The sequence below is a fragment of the Panthera onca genome, chromosome D2, assembly GCF_046562875.1.
Source record: "Panthera onca isolate mPanOnc1 chromosome D2, mPanOnc1 haplotype 2, whole genome shotgun sequence".
NCBI classification, from domain to species: Eukaryota; Metazoa; Chordata; class Mammalia; order Carnivora; family Felidae; genus Panthera; species Panthera onca.
In genome coordinates, this window is record NC_138349.1 from 43,685,555 (window position 1) to 43,705,671 (window position 20,117).

At 45.2% G+C, this 20,117-nt stretch overlaps 1 protein-coding gene across 2 annotated transcripts in view; it reads left to right on the plus strand.

Annotated features, from left to right (window-relative positions):
- GRID1 (glutamate ionotropic receptor delta type subunit 1) overlaps nucleotides 1-20,117 on the plus strand; it is a 696,363-nt gene that overhangs the window by 533,629 nt on the left and 142,617 nt on the right. The gene's annotated exons all lie outside the window — the stretch shown is intronic.

The window sequence follows — 20,117 nt, forward strand, 5'->3', positions numbered from 1 at the left end:
CACCACTACAGCTGCCCTGGCCTCCTTGTTGATCCTTACATCTATGAGGCACATACCTCCTCGGAGTTTTTGCACCTGCTGTTCCTTTAGCCTGGAATGGCTCTTCTTCCTGATATTCATTTGGCCTATTTCCTCAAATCCTTCAGGGTTTCATTTAAATATCTCCTTTTCAATGAGTCCTTTTTTTGTTCGCTTCACTTAAAATGTCAACACCTGAACATTCACCATCCTTCCCCTACAACCATTTGTATTAGTCTGCTAGGGTTCTCCAGAGAAACAGAACCAACAGGAGAAATAAATAAACAGACAAATAAATATTCTGTATATGATATATATATGTTATTATTAAATATATTAAATAGGAATATATTATTAAATATATATAATTATACACATATTAAACACATATAATGTATATTATTAAGGAGGCTGACAAGTCCCAAAATATACAGGCTGTGTTGGCAAGCTGGAGACTCAGGAGACCTGAAGGTATACTTCCAGTCTGAAGGCTGGCGGACTCAAGACCCAGGAGAAGCTGATGTTTTACTTTGAGTTCAAAGGCAGGAAAAAGCTGATGACCCAGTCTCAAGGCAGTCAGGCAGGAGGACTTCTCTCTTACTTGGGGAGGGTCAGCCCTTTTCATTCTATGCAAGCCTTCAACTGATTGGATGAGGCCCACCCTCACTGGGGAGAGCAATCTGCTTTACTCAGTCTATAGATATAAATGTGAACCTCATCCAGAAACACCCCTACATAAATAGAATAGTGTTTCACCAAATATTTGGCCACCCTGTGGCCCAATCAAATTGACACATAAAACTAACCATCATACTCTGTAACACACTCTTTATTTTGACTTTTTTTGCTTTGCTCTTTGCCTAACTCCCTCCACTAGCCTATAGCATGCAGGAAAGCTGTGATTTTTGCTTGTTTTGTTTAGGTTTTGAACAATGTCTGGTATGCTCAATCAACATTTTCCAAATGAAGAGATTCTGTTTTCAGGCTGTCAACAGGCAATAATACTGTCCATCCCACAGAGATCTCATGAAAGACATTGGTTGCTGACAATTCAAGCATTTCTTTAGCATAATGTTATGATATAGATTCAGACTACTGTGTGCAGACACCTTTCTAATCTGAAGGTTAATTGTTAATTGTTGTAATTAGTATTGTTGCTCTCATTTTCATTTTATGCTCACTCTAGTGGTTCTCAGACCTGGTTGCCTTTTTAACATAGGAATGTCATGAAACACTTAAAAGAATATTAATTTGGATTTACTATAATTAAACTTTTAATTTATGCCCTGAGGAAGATTAATTTTTCGACAAAAGACTAACAAAAATAGGTCAAACCAATGCTATTGAGAATTCCTGGCCTCCTGAACGATTAGCAAGTTCTGTCAGACCCTGTCAGGGCTTAGTGATTAAGATCATGGCTTCTGAGACCAGACATTTCCGGGTTCAAATCTAGGTCCAATCAGTCACTGACTGTGTGAAAAACTAGTCTGCACTATTTTTTGTTAATGCACAATCAATCCCTGTTTCTTTGCCAGAAAATGGAGACAGTGGCATTTACTTCACAGACTTATTGAATATGATTCTTTGTGTACAATGCCTACCACAGGGCCAGGCATGTAGTAAGTGTTCATTAAGTACAAGTTTTACTCAAGACTATTAGAGGAACAAGTTAGCATTTCCAGAGCCAAGACTCCAGAGCCAATGAGCACTCCTGCTCATTAACATCATATGAGCATTTTCTTATCTGAACTGTGTTTTATTCTGGTCAACCACCACTAGATTGTAGCTTCTGTCATCAATAGTGCCACATTTAAAAAAAGCAAAGATTATTCATTTGTCAGAGACACTATAAAAAAAAAAAAACAACTGTGGATTTTAGAGGACAAAGAATTCATTTCTGGTGGTACCAGAAGTGCTTATATAGTGTAGCGGGAGCGTGTGGAGGTGTCTCAATATTTGAAGGGAAATGTTCTTCTTCAAATGATATTAGGACTCAGAAGTCTGGGGCAATTAGCTTTTGTTCCTTTCTAGAAGAGGAAAAATTATCCTTGATTTGATACTGACTTTTTAAAATTGAGCTCTGCTGCCTTCACACTCAATCTGAGAGCAGAGATTCAAATGCCAGCTCTTAATCTTGGGAGCACCTACCTTTCCGTCTCCGCTTCTGGTTGGGGTGTTAAGAAGAAGCTCCTGGCACTCAGCAGGGATGGGAGGAAACATTTCCTGTGATACAGAGAATTATTTGCTTCCCTTGCCGCCTGAGTTTCTAAGCACATGTGTACCCATATGGAACCACCCTCTGGGCCAAGCAGGGTATCCTGGTCTCTCTCAACAAGACCACATACCCTGGAAGTCGTAATACAGCAGATCTTTATTAAGCCCTTACTATGTGCCAGAAATTCTTCGAAGCACTTTATATCTAATGGCTGATTGAGTCCTCATAATCTTTCTGTGACTTAGGAACTGATGTGGGCCTGAGGCACAGGGAGGTGTAGCTCGGCCAGGATCACACAGCTCAGAAAGGGGCGGAGACAGGGCTGGACCCAGATGGTCTGCTTCCAGATGGGGTGTTAAGGAAGTTGGCGTATGAGTGTCACTGATCCATCTAATCTCTTGTCGGGCCTGCTATGTTCCCAGCACCTCATACATATCACCTCTCAGTCCTGGCAGCTACCCCCTAGGAAGGATTATCATCCACATTTTACTGCTAGGGGGACTCAGGCAGACTGAGTTTAAGTGGTGTGCCCAAGGTCACGTGGGCAGTGGCTGGCAGAGACAGGGCCTATAGCTGAGTGGGGAAGGATGAGAACCAGCCTCTTACTCTCCCTGTGACACAGGTTCTCAGTGGTTCTCCTCCAAGCACACTTGATTTCTGGGACTGAGGTGATCTGTTGGAAGTTGAAGGTCAGCATGTTCCAGACTTCCAGCTGTTGGTAGCCTTGGCTTTGAGTCCATTTGGTCTGCAGTGCCCATGGGAGGTCTAGCAGACCCTCTTTTCCACTTAGCAGATGTGCTCTGAAACCCTGGGCTGGGGTTGGGTGAGGGGCCTGTGATGCTCTTCCCACTCTGTGCAGTGCCATGAGGTAGAGCTGCTTTGCTCCCTTTATTTCACCTTGTCTTGACCTGGCCCCACCTGAGTTGTGACAGAGCACCCGGTTGGGGCTCGTGCCTGTGGAAGGTAGATAAAATCAGAATCTGCCCCAGGCTGCAGCCTGCCCTTCCCAGGCAGGCATCTTTCCATCACCCCGCCAGGCTCCTGTGTGCAAAGCCAAGCAGGTCCCGATGCTTTGTCAACATGGTGGCATCATGGGAGCCACCCATCATTTCGGCATTTAGCTTTCCTTTTCCCTTTCCACCCTTGTCTCTGCAGCTGTGAGATTAGCTGATGTTGCCAACTGCTCACTCGGGGGCACACTGAGAGGGGAACATGCCTGGAAGGGGCAGTTAGGACCTCTTTAGATGGTGTGATTAACCTCATCGCATTTCTGCTTGTAGAGCAGATAACGCTGTCAAACGTTGTCCAATCTTCCTGGTATTCAACATGTTTTAATTAAAACAGAAAAGCTCGCGCTGGGCAGGGAGAGGAGTGGCTGAGCCTGTCCTTTGGGATTTGCTGAGCAGTTTATGGTCTTGTTGGTCTCTGTCCTTCTGGAACATGGGAGTAGTGTCTGCTGGGGGTGCTGGGAGCCTGGCCCCGAGTCAGTGTTTAGTAAGCATCTGAGCCCAGTGGCGGGGATGAGACCCTGGCAGGAGAACTGCAAAGCTCTTACTGGGTAACACAGTTTACACTTTCCCAAAGCAGGCTTTGGAGTCTTCTGAAAGAGTGAGGCAGGGAAACAAAAATCGAGCCTTGTTTCCATTTGATGTGTTTTGTGTGTCTGCCCTGGGAGCCTTCGTGAAGTGAGAGACACCAGCAAATGATACAAGGACAGGGGCTCGCGAGCTATGACATCTCCCTCACATGAAAGGTGTCAGAGCACCCTCACCCAACTTTTTCTCCAGCAGCAACTCGGGTGCATGAACAGCAGGAAGAAAGAAAGGCATCCTGCTTTGCCGAAAATATTTTGAAGGATGACAGCTTAAAAACATTTCTGTTTAAATAGTCAGCTCCTTGTCAGACTTTGGTGCTTTCTTCCCCTTCACACCCTTCCAAATATTGTTATGTCCCGGGGATATTGTATTGTTCCACACTCTTCCCAGTTCATGTCTGTCACGCCCCAGCTTTCAGGAGCTTTCATGTTTGTCTTCCAGCTCAGGAGTTTTTCCAAAGGTCATCGCTGAGAGAGGTCTTTCTTTCTGCTTGGAATTCTTGGTTTCCTGTTGACGATGAGTTAAACTCCCAAAATGTCAGCACAGCATGTGAGGCATGCTTGTCCCCATGCCGTGAAATTATGTCTTATGGGTTTCTCTCATCCACTGGAAAGTGAGCTTCCTGAGGTCAGGAACTGTATCTTTTTTGCCCATCATAATGTCTCAAGGACCTACAGTGACTAGCTGTGACTAGAACTACCTGCATATATGTGTATATGTACGTGTACATGTGTGGATATGCATGCATGTATGTATATATAATGGATAACTACACAATCTTGACAACCTGGACCTGTAGTCTCATTGCCAGGTGTCATCCACTGCCACCTCATCTTGGCTTCCCTTGCTGCCTGTGTCTTACCTCATCGAGCCATTGGCTCATCACCCCATCACTCCATGCCTCTGCTCCCCTGCGTGTGAGCCCCGCTGGGTTTCCCTCCTGCCTCAGAGGATGGAATGGTGCATAGGATGTGCCCATCCCAAGAGCCTGAGCTCACAGCTAGTCTCATGTCTCTGGGGCCCCTTCTACTGGAGCTGGGGCTCCCCATGGTCCTCAGAACCTCTTCCCTCCTCCGTGATCACCCTTATCCCATTGTATCCTGCTTTCATCCTCTGTGTACTCATCTCAGGCATTCCACAGAGGGCATGGCCTCATCTGTAGATCCTGTGGACAACATGAACCTGGTACTTAGATGCCCAAGAATTTGGTTGAGTGAATGTGTCTCGAGGTGGCCATGGACAGAAATACATTTGGGGTGTGGATTTTTTCTTTCCTCTATGTTTCCCATGATTTCAGGTATAAACTTTGTGTGTATCTAATGATATTAAACATCTGTCTACTACTGCTGACTGATGTCCTATCCTGTGCTACAGTGACCAACTTCCCCAGTTTGCCTGAAAGATGGGATTTGAAAAGTGATCAAACTTGCAGAGTCCTGGGGTCGTTTTGTCCTTCTATCCTGAGCTGTGGCCAATGAAGAATTCTCTTTAGTAGAAGAAAGTCAGGGTATTTGCCGTTATAATAATCTTTGCTCCTCCAGTAGTTTATAATCTCCATGAAGACAGATAATGACACCTTCAACGAAATAAAATTAGATAGCAATAGGATATGGGTTTCGGAGAGCTCTTAAAAATTCCAGTGTCCAGGTCCCACTCCATACACTTGAATCTTAAGTCTGGGGGTGGGAGCCGGCCATTCATCTACTTTAAAGACTCCCAGGAGGTTCTCATGTTGAGCAGAGTTGGGACCGCTGTGATGTGGAATTGTGAGGACACATTTGTGAATGGGTTTGATGAGTGGACTATAGGTGGAAGGTGGGTAAAGCACCGGTAACAAAGTTACTGGCTGCCTGTGAGAAAGGAGGGGCCCAGGGCAGAATGGACCCCTGGCCTCAGGCACTCTGATCACCACTAGTGCTTGCTTGTTTGTATAGGAGGATCCAGGTATGACAGCGTGAGTTGGGGCTTGGTAGATGCCCTCCATCTAGGAATCTCCAGCTTCCCTTTGTCCCCTTGGTACTGTAAGTACCAAGTTTCACAGGCCACACCAGCTCATGCCCATGCTTTGCGTAGGTGACCATCAGCTCTGCCCCAACCAAGATCCTGGACCTGTCTTGTAAAAGCGTGTTTCTATTTTTTCTCATAAATGGAGGGAGTGGAAGAGTATTATTTATTTACTTGTTAATCTTTTATATTTTGTCTTCTGTCAATTGTCTCCCCTGTCCTTTGTTGAGGAAATCATGAAGTTGATCTAAGCTTCGCTTTTGTTATTTTAAAACAGAATTGTTTTGAAGGTAAGCTTCTACTTCATACACACATGTCAAGTGCTCGTTCTTGGCTGGCACTATCAGGAGCTGCTTGCTAAATCTTTATAGCCGTCCCTCAGAGCAGCAAAGTCCTTACTTACCCACTGTCTCCTCCAGCATGTAAGGCCCAGGGGTGTTGAGTGGGTTGGCCCGGAACAAGGAAGGGTTAGTGCCAAGGTCAGGAGGCACACCTAAGTCTCTCAGTCCACAGCTTCCATCTAGCCACCTCACTAACACCACCACTAACGTAAAGTATTTGCCTGTATTTCTGATGGTGTAGAACTCAGGCAAATATTACTCTAAAAGTTCATCAGGTTAGAAATTTTTTTAACTTGTGAATAGTTGATTGTGTAATACATTTACATGGTTCAAAAAAATCTCTTTTTGAAAAGCGTGTAAAAGTGTAGAGTGAAAATTTCCCTCATATTAGCTCAGAAAGAACTTCTCAATTTCTATTTTTACAGGTGCATTACTGCAGATTTTTTTTCTGTTTACTGCTGCAGTACTTGCCTGTGAGTGAACGGGCCATGATTTATTTTACCAGTACTCAATAGAGGGACATTTGGGCTGTTTCCAATCTTTTGCTACTGGAAACATCATTGAATGAACAACATTGAACGTATATTAATTCAGAAGAGTGTGAGAATCACTTTAAGAGAAATACCTAGAAATAGAATTGCTGGTTAAAAGGATTATTTTGTGTGCAATTTTGCTAAATATTGCCAACTTGCCTTCCATAGGGGTCAAGTCATTTTCTACATCTACCAACAATGTATGGAGGGAGCAGTTTCCCCACAGCCTTGTTAACACAGTGCATTACCAACCTGATATGTTTGCCAATGTGACAGATGAAAATTTGTAACATAGAATAATTGGAGTTTGTATTTTTTATTATTCTCCAACAAGACTCTGTGTATCTGTCCAAGATATTTTAGAACCATTTTCTGTTAACTGCTATTCATATACATTTCCATGTTAAAAATTGGGCTTTTGATGTGTCTCACTCTTATTCATTTGTCGGTGTTTTTACACTTAACAGAGATTACCCATGGTGTTGTGCTTTGCTAATATTTTCTTCAGAATATTGGTAGTTTATTTATTATCATTATTATTGTTGTTATTATTACCTTCTTACCACATGGAAGGTTTTTATGTAGTCCAATTACCGTTCTTTTCTCTTTATGGACTCCAGATTTAAATAATTTTCCATGTTTTCTCCCAGTATTTTTGGAGTTTTAATTTACTCCATTTGAAGCTTTGATCCTTTTGGAATTCACTGTGGTGTGTTGTGTGCCTAGTGTAAAGAATGGATCCCACTTAATATTTTTCCAGATGGCCACCTGGTTGTCCCAATACCGTTTATTGAATAATTCATATTTCCTGTACTTTCTTAGGGTTTGGTTAAGGGCAAAACATTCTCAACTTTCATCCTGCCTTAATGGATTTTAGCCTGGGATTTCCTAGGAAGGTGATAAATCTTTTTGTCAGGGCTTCTGGTGTTTGCATTTCCTGTTCTGTCCGGGATTACTCTGCACTCCTCAACTTCATCACCTGCTGGGTTTCCAAGCCTTTGTGGTTGCCTGCCTGGGCCACAATCTTCTTTTCATACAAAAAAATCACCTTAAATGCTCCATGTGTCTAATGTGCCTTCATGGTGGCTACAGCACCAGTACCAGCCACAGCCATTTGCTAGCAGAGAGCTCTCGGCAAATACTCCATGGCTTGTTGATTTCTACCAAGTAATTCTGTCTCAGGATAGGATGGGTGCCTCCAGCCCAAAGAAATATCCACAGGTGGAATAGAGGCTCCATTTGGAAAGTGAGAGCATAAAGGTGGAGGAAAATGTCAGCTGTCAAGCATATGAAAAGATAACAGAAGGAATGCCCAGTCCCTTCCCTGAATGCCACCTCGCCCTTATCCGTCCCCAGGTCTAAAACTCTTGCTGATGGAATGATTAACAATGAGCTGAAAACTCCAGCAAAATGCAGATGACTCAGGACTTCTGGGTCCTGTTTGTCTATTTATGCATCTCTGTATAAAGTTTATTGCCCCCTTGTAAAGATAAGTTTGCTTCTTGTATATAGATATGCTTTTTAACTTATGTGCACTTTTCATGAATCTGATTCACTAAAGAAGAGGAAGCAGCTAAAGAGAGTTAAAAAAAAGATGAGTAGTTGGTGGAATTAGAGCCAAGATCATGAAGGACAAAAGATTAATAAAGCCGGGGGTGGAGGATGGTGGCGTGTGAGGAGGGTAGAGTCACAGAAATGTGGATTATACAAGTTCATTCACCTGCTACCTTGCACACAGATTTGGCTCTGGCAGGCAAAGCTAAAATGGAAATACTAGTTACAACCTTTACAATAAGATAAAGAACTGTGGGTGAGGAGTCCAGCTTGCCTTGATACCAAGGCCTGGGACCTAGTTCTCTCTCAGGTCCAAAAGCTCATTATAAAGGAATTCTAGAGCTCAGGATTGACAATCACGTATGTGGATTTGCTTACAGGAAACAGGAGGAGTGTAGATGTATCCTTACCCCGTGAAGGAAAGATTCTTCACTTCTAGTTAGCTTCGCAGGCCGGGGAGGTCCCCGTTTTGTGAGACATGAAGCGTATGCAACATCAAAGGATTGTTTTTTAAGGAAAAGAACATGAACTTGTGAATATAAAATCAGGTGTGAAACTGAATATTTATACACCGAGAATATAAATCATAACACAAATCATAAAAGACATGAAAAAATTGACAAATACAAGAAAATCACACACACACACACACACACACACACACACACACACACTCTGCCTGGTGCACAGTTCTATAATACTTTTTCCCCTTTCTTTTTTTGGCTAATGTTTGATTTTACCTTCATATGATGATCTTTTTAAATTTATTTGTCTATAGCAAGGATAGAAAGATAATTAAATCTTTTCTCCGGTACGGTTGATTGAAAGTTTTTTATATTAGCATTTATTTAGAAAAGTTTTATTTAGCTTCCCATCATTGTTGCAGTTCTATAAATTTAAGATTACTGTCAAATTTGGGGTTTTTATATGTGAGTTGTAAGATCTGGAACATTTTTCCATTTTTCTGATTTCAAACCTAGTTTCTCCACCACTGCCACATACTTCTGGTGGCCAAGGCTGGACATGACCTCACTTGTGCACCTTGATGTTATGAGGCCAGATGAGTCAGCACACAGCATGGCTAAAAGTAATTCTGGATTGCCACCCTGAGTCAGGTGGCAATAAGTTAACTCTGCACCGAAGTGACATTAGAACACACAAATATGTCCCACTAAACTCAAACCAAATGTACCGAAACTTGGCTTCCCCAAATTTTTATCATCTGCTCCACCAGCAGTAGATGTAAGAGCAAGTGACTAAAGAGAGTTGGAGAGAACAGTGGTCTTAATTGATTTCAGTTAAACATATTAACTGTTGCACATTTTATAAAACCAAAACGGCAGGGGGGAACATAGCTGGCCCCCCTCCCCCTGTCCCCAGCAGTTGGTCAGGCCAGACCAACAGAAGAGCCATGGGCCCAAGTAATTCCCTTTAGTTAAATCTCCCTCCTCATGCAGGACTCCATGGGGGGTGGCCACGATCGATCGCTTCCTGTGCACTCTGAGGGGTTTAACATAAGGGATTTGGAGGCAGACACCAGATCCCAATAGGTTGCCGTGTGACCGTGGGATAGTTATTTCACTTCGCTGGGCCTCAGTTCATCAGCTTAAAAATTGAGATCATCATAATCATATGAATGTATGAGGTTGAGGATTAAATGAGACATATGTCGGTTGCTTTGTGTAGCACATCATAAGCTCTAAATTAATACCATGTATGAAGATACACCAGGCATTTTGAAAGAGACCATTTAACCATTACTACTTTGGCCTCCATGGGACCAAGAAAAATGCCTGGTGCATCTGTGCTTTATAGTCAAACTACCCTTTAATATTCTAGAACCATAGAGGTCTTGCCTTCAGACAAGTAGATCCTGATTTTTGTTTTCACCTTTACTCTTCTCTTTTCCTTGAATTGTGCCCATACTCTGGCCAACATCCAACGTTAACCAGAAGTGTAAGTTAAAACCAGAGCAAACTCTGGCTGCTTTCTGTGATTGGGGTGAAGGTACTAACGTAGTGCAGATGGACGAAGGCTAACTCAAGGACACAGTTTTACTAACTTAGAGTAGATTCAGAAATAAAGCCTTAAGTATGTTTTCAAGGGTTTGGGGCAACCCCGTTAGCACAGGCTGGGCATCCATCTGCCTCTTTCTACCCACCATATCCTGGATTCTAGTTTGCTCTGGACCCTACGGCACCTGTGGACTCCTACAGCAGCCCAGTGGCTGGGTTTCTCCATGCCATGAAGGCTGGCTCTTCAGGGGACCAGGGAAGCCTTTTCCTCCTGGGTTTGCTTTCTCTGTCCTTGTAGTGTCTCACTGAGGGTTTGTGAATACTGCCAAAAAGTGCCATGAGTTTCCAGGCAAAGGCCCTGCATTTATTTCAGGCCTGTGATGGGTTGATTTGCCAGATGTACCCCTACTAAAAATGGTGCACCTCACAGGGACTCTGTGCTGCCCTTGAGAACAATCACTTTGCAGAATGGCACCCAGCAGTGTGGAGAGACACTGGATCTCTCTGATTATTAAATGCGGCTGCCCCTTGGCCTGGGAAGGATTTACTGAGCATCTCAGATCACCTCTTGTCACTCTTCATGGAAAGTGTCATCATTTGAGAGGCTCATCATCCTTTTCCTGAACAAACTGGATTTCTGTGGGCAGAAAACATATTTATTTAACTTTTATTACGAACTAATGTGGGAGCATCCTGCAGTCTCCAGAGGTCTTCTCTGTGCCCTCCTCTGTAATTTATGTATTATTTAATCTTTAAATGCAGTCTCATAGAGACTTTGCCGTGTTTTCCTCATCTACCTTCTCACACAGAGACAAAATTATTCCCCAAGCGTCTTATATCACAAAATGGTACCTTTTGGAAATGAAAAGATAATACTGTTTATGTATGAGTATGAGAGAATTACTTTACTTGTCTGTAGTAACACTGATTAAATTGAAATGTCAGAGCTAATGTTACAGTTAATAAATGTTATACATATTCAAATCTGTCTAAATACTGAAGATTCTAACTAATGCAGAGGATGCTATTTAAAATTGCAGGAATACCCAAATCTCCTTGTGAGTGCCATTTGTGCTATCCATTTTCAGTGAATAAGGTACAAACGTGTATTATAAATGAGACCCGTGTTGGCGATATCTGCTGCTGATGTTTTGTCACTTTGGAGTCTTCTTAGCCAGATAAATTGGTACTGTTATGAAAAATCTACCTAGCATTTGGGAAATGCTTTGTGAGATAGGTTGCGTTGTGGAAACCAGAAGGTGGGAGGATAGTGATGTGTTGTCAGGTGTGATGGGAAAATGGAGAGTCAGACAACCCAATGCCAGGGGCCTTCCATGATAGGGCAAATGGGCCTTCCCGGGTCCTCCCCTCTCATAGCCTTGAGAAGAAGATCTATGGTTGTGTCTTTTCTTCGTACGATAAGATGTAGCTAGCTACAGTCCCAGTGGGCCTCCTTGGGCAGAGGGCCATAGCATCCTTTCTGTGGAGTAGAACACAGAGAACATGAGGAAGAGGAAACCAGAAAGAATGGGGATTAGGGCTGTGGCCTGGGCAGCTGGCTCGGGGGTCACTGGCGAATGGAGAACAAGAGTCCGGGGCACTCTGCCTGTCCTCTGAAAGTCAAATCTCAAGTTCTGAAGAAGAGTGGCACCTCTTGCTCTGGCCACACCCAGAGCAGGAGGGGCCCCACCCAGCCCCTCTCCCAGATGCTCTGTGTTCTGCTGTGGCTTCCCGGTTTCCAGAAAGAGCATGAGATTTCTAGCCCCAGAGATATAGTTGCAAATTCTAGTCTGCCCCGAGGTAGGTGTGGTAGGGGTGTGGCTTTAGGCTAGGTTTTGACAGCCAGGCTGCTCAGGGCCTCCTGTATGTGGGGAGGGTGGGTGGTGGGGGGAGACATAGCTGTCTCCTGGGATCACACTGCTTCATCAGTGAGCTAATGTATATAAGGCATCTTGCAAATCACCTGTCTCATAGCTGGCACTCACTCTTTGCACATGCTCCAACCTTACTATCAGGCGTTTTTATACCCTCAAGAGTGAGGATTCTCTTCTTCTCCCCTCTGCCTTCCCTGCGTCCTGGCAAGCCCCAGTTAGCTTTTTCTGTCAGCAGGAAGGGAGCAAGCAGCCTGTTCTATTTCTTCCTGGCATGTGGAGTAGGCAGGGCTTAGGTAGAAAGGAAGTGGATTGAGGCATAGTCCCTCCAGCAGGGCCGATCTGGGAGTGAAATGTCTGTGACAGAGTAGCTGGCATCCGTGGACAGGTACCTCATCACCCTAGGAGAATTCTAATTCAGCAGGATTTTACCAGCAAATGACTGTAACAAAGAAAGGATATATCAAAGTGTGCATTAGGGATTGTGGTTATTATAAATTCTTTGAAATCTCATTTAGATCCAGGAAACAGACTGCATTTGGAAGGCTCTGAGGATTAATCCTTTTGGAACAATGGAGTGTCAGTGATCATTTGGAAAAGTAATTATGCCAAATTTAATTATCATGCACGTGCATTTCATCAGCATCACCGTGCGCACCCAGAGGATGGTGGGGGAAAGACTGCCCCAGCAAGGGCCCTTGATTGAGGAACATGGTGCAAAATTATACATGTTGTAATTGAGTGTCGTGTAATATGAGGCTTGATGGATACAGAGATTGTGGGTGGAGCGAATGGGAAGGGGGGCGTTTGGCCCACTCGGCAGATGTTTGAGATATTTGTAAAGGCTTTTCAATGTTTTCAACATACTGGAGAGCAGCAAACTACATTTCAAGTAGGCTGATAAAAATGTTTCCCTGTCTTAAGCATTTCTTTTGTCCTGTGTTCTTGTGGTATCCTCACCTCTTCCGAATTGCCAAATTCAGCTAGAAATAGTCAAGTGAGCTGCTAAACTGGAGGACAGATAGACCAGAGCAATGTGGATTCCAAGGTTTTCAGAGTTTATGTTATGGGGGGCTGACCTGCTGGGGATTCATGTCAGATTTATCTGTCCCATGGCCTCCATCCCAATTTCCTCCCTGTGGCTGGCTAACACTTAACCTTAAGGACCTATTGTCATTGTCTCTTCTTTTAGAAGGCTTCCCCCATGACCTTGGGTTGGGTTGGTTGCCGTGCACTGACTTGCACAGCACAACAATACCACTGCTACTTTATATGCCTGTCTCTTCTTCTTCTGTTCACCATGGGACGTCTGTCTGCCATGAGAGAAGTAGCCACACCCTTTGCTCAGCGCGCTGGCTCCTCAGCTCCCAGCACCACCCCAGCATAGAAAGGGCTCCATAAGTATCTGTTTGAATGGATGATCAGAAACTGGAAGGAACAGGAGTCCATTCGTCCCTCTGTACTACATCCTTATCCATGCAGAAGCCTTAACAAGCTGTCATCAAAAGCTGTGGTCTTCGGTTTGGGGGTGTGATCTATAAAACTTGAGGCAAAAACATTAGTGTTTTGAAACCTGGATCTTCCACTTGACGTGTGACAGGAACTAATGGGTTAGCTTTTCTGGGGCTCAATGAGGATTGTAAAGCTGGCTGCAGGCATCCTTAAGAGGACAAACCAAAATAGCATGTAGCAGGTGCTCTGGCCTTCCTGGGATATGCACGAAAAGTTACTTTTTATTTGCTCAGATGAGCTCAGACTCTCTTTATCTTTTAAAGAGTTTACCAAAAATTTATTAGGGATCCAAAAGCCAGAACCTTTAACTTTGGGTTAAAAGTGTTATTAGTGGATCATCAGTGCCGTGAGGCTGAAGACACATCTTGTGGATGTGAGTGGTGAGTGGGAAAATGTGTGGATATTGTAGCAAGACCTTCTGCCTCTGCTTTTGGCTGAATACCTCATTGCCACAGGTGGGGTTCAGTGACCCTGCTGGGGTTTGGCATCCATGTGATACAGCTTTCCTGGCAAGGGTGTTTTACGAAGGTCCATGATCCTCAAATCACTATGGCCAAGCAGAATGGCTACCACACTGGGAACTGAGGTGTAACCCCTCCCTCATGGAGTTCTTAAGAGAGAGAAAATGGGAAAATTATGTAGGTGGTGCTTGAGAAACCATGGAGAACATTGCAAATACATATTTTTGTCAACCTCTGTCTCACTAGCTAATACAATGAGTGTGACCATTTGCAATTGCTTTTCCAAGACATGGGCAGGCTTACCGGTAGAGGGGTGCAAGGTCCCTATGACTTGTGTGTAGTTAATTCAGTTTTCTTGGCAGCAAACGAATGGAGCCAACCCAAAATTGGCAAAGCAGGAGGATGAAATTGTTGGGAAATAGGCTGGTGTGTCAGGCAGAGTGCTCAGTACATTGTCTCACGTAATTTCATCTGATTCTCCAAACAACCTGAGGAGTAGGTGCTACTGTCTCAATTCCCAGGTAAGTGGCCAAAATCATGCAGTTCGTAAGAATGAGAGTAAGAGTAACATCTGAAATCTACTGAGCATTTCCCATATGTAGGCGTTTAGTAAAGCTGAACCCTATAAAATTGCCATGTGTGGTCAAAAACAGTTGCAGGTCAGCATTTTCATATTTCTCACGTGTGGCTGAACTAAGGGGTCAGGGAGGGCTGGTTGTCTCCAAGTTTTCTGTTATGACACCATCTCCCGAGGAGGTAAGCTACAGACCTCCTGACAGAACAGGATGTCAGCATTGCCATTTTACATATTCATACTAACCAACACCGGTATTCTCAAGGCCCCCCACTCCCCGCCCGAGAAGACATGGGCCTGGGGATGGTAGGAGATGGTGGGGACATGGGACGTGAGAGCACATCCCCAGGCACCATGCTTTAGGGACTCTTCCTTTCTTGCGCTAATTTTTCACCTGGCGTGGCAGGGTGCCCTCAGAGGTGGAAGATGGTTTGCTGTATTAAGTTTAAAATGTCATCACTAATTAGCTAGGATTACAGGCTGGAGTGATACAGCACCAGGCCTGGGGACTTAACTTTATAGACACAGAATTGAAGGGAAAAATACATTTTGCAAACTCATTTTAAAAATAGTTTCCCTTGGAAATTAAAACCATTAAATGTACATCATTATGCAGATCAGTATTCATGCTTTAAAGAAACATAATTTTGCCTTCACTTAATTTGTTTCTCCTAGACCTAATTATGGATTGGATAAAAAATGTTATTTTTCTATCACTGAGCAAATCGCCTTTTACCACCCAGGAGGACAGTTCTCTCTGGTTTTCCAGAGGTTGTTTCCATGCTGTGATTAGTGAAAGAAAAGTCAGGGAGATGTATTTCTAGAGGGAGCTGCTTGCGCATGAAGAGGAGAAAACATAGCAAGTGTGCTCCTACTCAGGAAGACAGAGTGGGGGGGACCGGCTTGGGTGGGGCTCCCGGTCTTTCCCCAAGAACAGGTGCATTTAGCCATTTGGTGGGGTTGCAAGGATATAGCAGGCCGAGGGCTGGCCCGGGAGCCAGGAGCAAGTCCCATCAAACGGAACTGCCTGGCAGGGAGCACCAGGATGGTAGAGGGCAGGAAAGGCATTCAGCGACCTTGACTGATCTTCAGGGATGAGGCAGAAGACAATATCTCTGTGGAAGTCACTTTGCTTGGTGGGAAGTGCTGATGCTAGTGACTTCATCAAGGGGAAGACTCTGAGACTAGACTTAGCTTTGATTAGGATTATAATAACAGCAAGCACTTCTGTCTCGTGTGCTATGTGGCAGGCACTTTGTTGTTGTTAAACACTAATGCTTGTTCATTTTAGTGTTAACGTATGTGTTTTTTTATTTTTATTTATTTATTTTTTAAATGTTTATTTTTGAGAGAGAGAGAGAGAGAGCATGTGTAGGGGAGGGGCAGAGAGAGAGGGAGAGAGAATCCCATGCAGGCTCTGTGTTGTCAGCACAGAGCCCGAAGGCAGGCTCGATCGCACAAACCATGAGATCATGACCTGAGCTGAAATTAAGAGTCAGAGGCTTAACCAACTGAGCCACCCAGGCACCCCCCTTTTTTTTATTTTTAAAGAGAGAAAGAGAGAACACAAGTCAGGGTGGGGGGAGAGGGACAGAGAGGGAGAGACAGAGAATCTTAAGCAGGCTTCATGCTCAGAGCAGAGCCCGATGTGGGGCTCAATCCCATGACCTGGGCATCGTGACCTGAGCCAAAAGCAAGAGTTGGATGCTCAACCGACTGAGCCACCCAGGTGCCCCTTAAAGTGTGCTGTTAACACTTTGCAAACACCCATTTACCGAGTCCTCATAAGCAATTCTAGAAGCAAGTGCTGTTATGACCTACATGTTATATATAAGGACTCTGGGGGGCATAGGGGTAACTAGATGTCGTGGGTCACATCACTGGTAAGTGGTGGGACTCCGGCAGTTTGGCTACATTCTATGGCTTTGGCTACTCCACTGTCCCACCTCTCAGTATGAGCAGATCACTCACGATTTGTCAAGAGCCATACATTTAATCCTCTTGGTGAGGGAGATGGGACGATGGTGAGTGTTTCTCTGGTGGTCTTTGATGACTCACACCTCCTGGTATTTGCACCCTTTTTTGTCCCTTCCCTTTTGAACCTGGGCTGACCTATGACCTGCTTTAATCAATAGAATGTAGCAAAATGGACACTGTGGCACTGTGACAGTTCTGGGCCTCAGCCTTATGACACTTGTCAGCCTTTACTCTGTGCTCTGGCAGAAACTAGTTGCCCCATCAGAAGTCTGATGACCCCGAGGCCACTGTGCTCAGCAGTGAGGAGAAACTGTGTGGAGGTAAACTGAGGCCCTGGCCAGTGGCTCCTGCTGAGCTGTCAGCTGATAGCCCACCACCTTGCAGCCTGTGGAAGTGAGTCCACTTTGGAAGTGAATCCTGCCACCCCAGCGACCTTTCTTGGCTGATGCCACATGAAGCAGAGATGAGCTATTGCCAGACTCTGTCCAAATTGCAAAAGCATGAGCAAATAAAAAACTGAACACGATTTTTGTCTTAAGTCACTAAGTTTTGCAATTGTTCAACAATGCAGCAAAAGGTAATTGAAACACCTACTAACTTCACTTTACAGATGAAAAATCTGAGGTATAAAGAAGCTATGGAACTTGCCCAAAATGACGTAGCTAGGAAGTGGCGGGTACAGAAATTGAATCAAGGAATTTGGGTGCAGAGATACCCTCTGACCATGATTCTCTACTCCCTCTGTTGGTGCCTCTTCAAGGATTTCCTCGGTGCCAAGGACAGTTGGTCTGTGTGAGGCTGTGCAGGGAGTACTCAGATGTGTGACCCCGGCCCTGCCTACTGGGCCTTCTTGGTCTGGCTGGAGCTTCCACTCCCCCTTAGAATACTTCCTGGCATAGAGGCATGTGCGGGCCTTACTGAACTCCAAGGATGTGCTAGATACATTTTAGTGCCCTCATAATGTAATCTAAGAACAGATGAGATGATTGCCCCCACCTTGCAGGGAGGGAAACTGGGGCTTGGAGAGTTAAGAATTTGTTCAGGTTAGGGGCACCTGGGTTAGGCGGTTAGGCGTCCGACTTTGGCTCAGGTCATGATCTTGTGGTTTGTGAGTTCGAGCCCCGCGTCGGGGCTCTGTGCTGACAGCTCAGAGCCTGGAGCCTGCTTTGGATTCTGTCTCCTTCTCTCTCTGCCCCTCCCCACTTGTGCTCCGTCTCTCTGTCTCTCCAAAGTAAATAAATGCAAAAAAAAAAAAAATTAAAAAAATAATTTGTTCAGGTTAACACGGCATGTTTGGAATGCAGCTAGAATTAGAACCTGGTTCAGCTCAACCTCTGTACATAGTACATGCCCCCCCTCACCTCCTGTACCCACTCTCCAGTGTTCCCAGACAGGCTGTCACGCCATTGAAGCTGTTCCTGAACTGTGTCGAAATTCAGCTTCCTCCCCACTTCCTCCAGGACTAAGGGCAGCTACTACCGGGAGATGCTTTGCAAGTTTGTAAGACCACCTGGACTTGGAAACCTCTCCTCAACTCCCTGATCGGAGACTGCGGTGTCTGTTTTTTCCGTGCCTGCCAGCTCCCCCAGAGGACAGATGGAGGGATTTCCTGCCCCGACCCTGCCTGTGTGCATCAGCTCCACTCAGCATTAACAGAGCTCAGCTGGGCTTTGTCAGGATGGAGTCCTGGCTGGGCCTTGAAGTCTTTACTTCTTACCCCCAGATAATGAACAGCGAGGTGCTCCTAGAGGAAGGGCTGATTCTTCCTAGGGAGGGAGCAGCAGAGCCCCCACAGGCATTAGAGGCCTTCAGGCAGGGAGGAGGCCAGTGAAGGAGCAGCTGCAGACGAGGGATCCTGAGTTCCCTGTTTCTAATGTGTTAGATCCTGCTCTTAGCTTGGGACACAACCCAACAGCTCAACCCCTGGAGGGTCTCTGTGCAGGTAGTTGGCAGACCATGAGCACATCTTGATTAAAAAAAAAAAAATACATGTGATCACCCGCCCCCCTTATGCTTGAAAATGACTCCCTACCTCTGTCTCCCTACTGTACCTGGAGTCGGGAATGGTACCTACCTCCTTAGGTTGTCATGAGGATTCGAGGGGTTCATATTTGTGCAGGGCTCAGCAGCCCCTGGGATAACCTATATATTTGGTGATTCAATCAACAGAGAAGAGGTGGATAGGCCGGTGTACAGGACAGATGGACAAATGGCCAGATGCCTTTGCACACGTGTAGCTGGGGGATGAGAGAGAGAGAGAGAGAGAGAGAGAGAGAGAGAGAGAGAGGGATGGAATGGGTGGGAGGGAGATCACAGTGAGGGAAGTTTCAAAGGTACGTCTGGTAGTATCCAGTTCATTGGGTGGCTCAGTGTGTCCTCGAAGAGGCATGGAAGGGCTCTGAGAAGTCTGGATGCCACTCCCTTGTTTTAAAGTAAGGGGACTGAGGTGGGGGGCCGGGGGAGAGGCCTATGTCATTTGGAGTAAAGTCATGTCAGACCTTTCCTGTCTAGGTCACCAAGATGCAGATCTCTGGAGGGAGCTGGGCATCAGAGCCACCCTATCATGTGTGTTTTGGGGTTTGCTGTGCCTTGGGCCCCCTGCACAGGTGCCCATGTGTGCCTGAACACAGTGCCAAGTTAGAGCCCCAAGGGTGAGAATGCCACTGTCCCCTGTTGTGTTAGGCTCTCTAAGGGTGGCAGGTTCCTCAGTTTAGCATGTGCGCCCTTGGCGCTTGCTTTTTGCCTTCCTTTCCTTCCAGACGGGGAGTCTCTTGCTCTACCCCAGGAGACTAGGCTGGCCAATGATTTGCTTTGACACATGGGAAGTGGCAGAAGGGACACTGCGGAAGTTTCAGAGTCTCAGGAGGCCACTCAGCTTCTGCGTCATGCACTAGGATGCTACCCTGAGTGAGCCACACCCAGAGGACCCCAAGTTGGAACCACAGGAGAGCAGGGCCCTGTGACCCCAGCCCCCTGCTGCTCCGCCAGCTGAATGCAGTCCCCCAGCGAGCCCCATTAACCCACTGACTTGTTAGAAATCATAAATTGTAGCTGCTTTAGGCCAGTAGGCTTTGGGTGGTTTATGTTGCTGCAGTAGGTAACAGAAACACCTGCTCAGGTCAGACTAGGCTTGGAGTCCAGGGCCTTTTCTAGGTGCTCGTCTACCAACGTATGAAGCAATATTGGATTGTGTTTGCAAAGGGTCACCCTGAAACATGCCTCATGAGGAACAGTTGGAGGAGCTGGTGGGAAGAAAAGCCTGAAACCTCCCAGGTGCATGAGCAGGCTGCTTTGAGTGTACCAGGAGGGCTGTCATGTGTGAGAAAAACTAGACTGATTCAGAAACAGCCCAAGTAGTTGCAGAAAAACCATAACAATGATAAAAATATGTTTAGTACTTTCAGTACACCAGTCATTTTATATACAACTGACCCTAATCCTGTAAGT